The 4,378-nt window shown below is 38.7% G+C and overlaps 1 non-coding gene across 1 annotated transcript; it reads right to left on the bottom strand.

Moving 5' to 3' along the window:
- Positions 1-1,516: 1,516 nt before the first annotated feature.
- Positions 1,517-1,622, bottom strand: LOC145603211 (small nucleolar RNA R71). The gene has a single exon (XR_014104742.1). It is a non-coding gene; the product is annotated as a small nucleolar RNA R71 (small nucleolar RNA).
- Between the last annotated feature and the right edge of the window lie 2,756 nt (positions 1,623-4,378).

Genomic DNA, 4,378 nt, shown 5'->3' with positions numbered 1-4,378 from the left:
GATCTTTTGATCAAAGTTTTGTAAGGATCTTCTTCTTAATCTCAATTCAAGTTTGATTTTAGTTGATTTCATTAGTTTTTCATATTGTTGATGATTGATTTGGTTATTGATTGAATTTTGATTGATTTTGATTGATTGTTGGTTTAATCTTTGAAATCAAGCATGTTGATGATTAATATGATGAATGTTGCAGTTTTGATCTCCATTTCCATGGCTAGTGAGTAGTTCTCTAGCTAGGGAGATGGTGAAGCATGCATGAATGATGGAATAGTGTAATTTGGGGATAATTGATGGAGTTGATGATATGATTAAATTGGTTGATTTTTCATGTGCATGTGTGTGATTAATTGAGGTTTGGCCATCTTTGATTAACACACTAGATTGCATTGTAAGTATGCTATGACACGGACAATCGATTAGTAGACTTGCAATTTCACGATTGAGGTGCTTTGTTATGTTCCCTAGTTAGAGTTTAGCATAGTTGACGCTAGTTAGACCTCTAGGTGAACCACCTTAGCATGCTCTTTTGGATACATGATAGTTTTCCCTCATATCGATTGACTTAGTTAATTTGACCTCCCAAATTACCAATTCCATTGTGAATGTATGTGGATCCATTGCCCTAGTGCTTTAGATCGATTAAATACAAGTTTGCATACCTAGTTTAGACCAAGTTCTACTTCAAACCCCTTTTGTTTCCGAAATAGCTTAATCTAGACTTCGTGCATTTAACATCATTCCCTTGGGATTCGACCTTGACTTACCGCTAGACTATTAGGGGTTGGTTAAGCATATAAATATTGTTTGATAGGGCAAGGTGGTAGCCCAACGACCTACCATTCCGAGCCACGTCAAAATGGCGCCGTTGCCGGGGAATGGTGCTTGAGTGTATGAAGTTTTTGAGTCTATTTCATTTTTGATAAAATACAAAAAGATTTTTTGTTTCTCTAGGCTACATTTGTAGCCGTGCTACTAACATTTTTGTGTGAGTTTTGCATGTATAGAACCCGTGATCGTCCCCTTGTTCCCCTTGATCCGGAAATAGAAAGGACTATTTCAAGAAGAAGAGTGGATATTAGATCTTTGGCTTATAGCTCTTCGAGTGAAGAAGAAATTCAAGAAGAACAAGGAATGGGTGAACATCCTAGAATATCCTTGAAGGAGCTTGGAGTGCCCGGGGCATATAGATTTGAAAGTGGAATTGCTCCCCCAACTACCCCGGCAAATGACTTCGAAATCCGTCCGGCAATGATCACCTTGATCGAGAGAAGGCAATATAGTGGGGCTAAAAATGAAATCCCATTGAACCATTTGAAAGAATTTGAAAAATATTGCAACACTATCAAAGTCAATGGGGTCTCTCAAGAATTCATCCGCCTCAAGTTGTTCCCCTTCTCTCTAATAGGTAGATCTTTGGAGTGGCTAGACAAGGAGGTGAAGCCCAACTCCTTGAGAACTTGGGATGATGTTACAAAGGCTTTCTTGTCCCGTTTCTATCCCCAAAAGAAGATGGCGGAGGCAAGAGCCTTGATTCAAGGGTTCAAGCAAAGGCCAAATGAAAGTCTCTATGAAGCATGGGAGAGATTTAAAGAGTATCAAAGGGAATGTCCTCATCATGGAATCCCCACATACCAAGTGATCCAAATCTTCTATGGCGGTTTAAGTCCCCAAGGCAAGTCATGCCTTGATGGAGGGGCCGGGGGCCCTATCATGAACAAAACCGAGGAAGAAGTTTTGGACATCATTGAGGATGTGGTGACATATTATAGGGATTGGCAAGATGGGGAGAGAGACTCTTCAAGCAAACAATCTTCATTGTATTCGGTGGACCATCTCAATGCAATCAACAACCTTTCCTCTCAAATGACAAATCTAGGAAAGGAGGTCACCGCAATTAAGGCTAAGTTGGAGAGCACTTCTACCTCTTCTCAAGCTTCCAATCTTCCCTCCCAATTTAAGGGGAGAGGTACTCCTTCTAACTCTCAACCCCCTCCCTCTTCACATAATATGCCTTTGGGTTGCTTGTTTTGTGATGCATGTGGATCGTATGATCATGATTCTAGTGCTTGTCCTAATGAATGTGTTGATGAGTTTGATAATGAATGTGAACATGTCAATTTTGTGTCAAACAACAATGTTCAAAGGTTTGATAATCAAAAAGGCCAATGGAATAGGAATTTCCAAAACCAAGGCAATTTTGACAACTATAATCATAATGGAGGTTATAGGAACCAAGGGAATCAAGGTTCTCGTGGTAACAATAGCCAAGGTTATAGTAGCCAAAATCAAGGCCAAAACTATGGTAATCAAAATCATAATTATGGTAATCAAAACCAAGGTTATGTGAATCATAACCAAGGTAATGGAAACCATAATCATGGTGGTGGTAACCATAATCAAGGTTATGGTTCAAATCAAAATAGGAGTAATTGGAACAACCAAGGAAGGGGAAATTTTCAAAACAATGCTCAAAGAGGTCCCCCACCCGGTTTTGCTCCAAAGACTCAAAATGAAAATTCCTATTCACAACCTTCTTCTCCTAAGACAACCTTGGAAGAGTTGATTGATAATCAAACCAAGATCATTAACACCTATATGGCGGTTAGTGATAAGAAATTCAATGAGATGATGACTCACAATAAGATGCTTGAGACTCAAATCACTCAATTAGCAAGCACAATTAAGGATTTTGCTAGTCCTTCATCTTTGCCTTCCCAAGGTGTTGAACCAAAGAAACCCGTGTACTCTATAGCCACTAGTGGTGGATTTGATGTTGATGAGGGAGTTTCTTGGTCAAAGGAGGGAAGAGATGAGTGTGTTGCTAAGGAGAATGAAGAGGAAAAAGTTGAGTCTAAGGAATTCTTTTGTGAGGGTGACAAAAGAGAAGAGTGTGTTGATGAAAGGATGAGTGAGATAGAGAGAATTCCCGATCTTCCATATCCCCAAAAATACTTGAGATTTAAAATGGATGAGCAATTTGGGAAATTCCTTGAAGCTTTTAAGGATGTTCATGATTCTACACCCTCTACCGAACCAATTCCCGACATGCCTAAGTACTCCAAGTTTGTTAAGGAGATCTTAGATGAGAGTGAGGATGTTGATGAGGGTAGTTCGGTGGATGGAGGGAAGTGCTTTAGTGCTCTTATCCATGGTGAATTCCCAAAGAAGATGGAAGATCCGGGGAATTTTTCAATCCCTTGTCAAATTAAGGAAATGCTTTTTGAGAATGCTTTGTGTGACCTTGGTGCTAGTGTTAGCATTATGCCTTACTCGGTTTTTAAGCGGCTTGATCTTGGTGAGCTTCAACCATCCAAGATAACACTTCAATTGGCCGACCGTTCTATTAAGCTACCTAAGGGAAGAATTGATGATGTCCCTTTAAGGATTGGAGAGTTTGTTTTTCCGGTGGATTTTGTTGTTCTAGAGATAGAGGAAGATGAACATATTCCAATCATCTTAGGGAGGCCTTTCTTAGCTACCTCGGGAGCTTTAATAGATGTCAAAGGAGGTCAAATTACTTTGAGGTGTGGGAATTTAGAAGAGAGATTTAAGTTGAAACCTATGCATGAGTCTTTGTCTTGTGTTCAAGATATTGCATGTGCTAGTCTTTCTCATTCCATCAATGATATATGCATGGTTGATTCTTCCACTAACAATGTTTTTGAGTTTGTTGATGATGCTTGTGCAAGTATTGATGTTGTTAGTGAAGAAGAATTTGAGATTCAAGAGCCAAAGGATGAGAAAGATATTGGTTTTCCAAATTGGTTCAAACTTAATCTTATTGAGGAAGAGAAAGCTTCCATGACAATGGATGTTGAAGTTGAGCCAAAGAAAAAGGCTCGTGATTCTAAGAAGGCAAGAAAAAGGAAGAAGTTGAAAGAAAAAGAAGAGTTTGAAAAGAAGTTTGTGAGAGTTTCATCCAGCAACAATGAGAAGTTGCCAAAGGTTGAAGGAAAATTTTCTCTATCAACCACCTTGAAGAGGGTGGTGTTCTTTGATCCTCCGTGATTTGGAGGAAAGGTCGAGCTTAGGACCTTAAGCAAGCGCTTCCCGGGAGGCAACCCGGAATTTCTAACCTTTCTTTTTGATTTTTGATTTTTCTCATTTTTGTTTCTTTTATTACTTTGTCTTTTCTTTTATTTTTCTCTTTATTTGAATTTTTAGGATATTCGTTTGTGGGATTGGAACTCAACAAGCTTATATGTTGGATGGAAGGTGTACATGGCACAAATCATATTTTGTTCGATTTCAATCGATATTTGAGGTAAAAAGGGTAAGAATTTTTAGAAAGGTGAGATAGGAAATTCATATTTTGAATAATGGAGGAAATTGATACTTGGTGAATTTTTGAGGTGTGCACATGAATTTTCAACTTTAA

Source organism: Chenopodium album, chromosome 21, assembly GCF_948465745.1.
Source record: "Chenopodium album chromosome 21, dcCheAlbu1.1, whole genome shotgun sequence".
NCBI classification, from domain to species: Eukaryota; Viridiplantae; Streptophyta; class Magnoliopsida; order Caryophyllales; family Amaranthaceae; genus Chenopodium; species Chenopodium album.
Note: the sequence above shows the minus strand (reverse complement) of the source record. Positions and strands in the feature narration are given on the sequence as shown.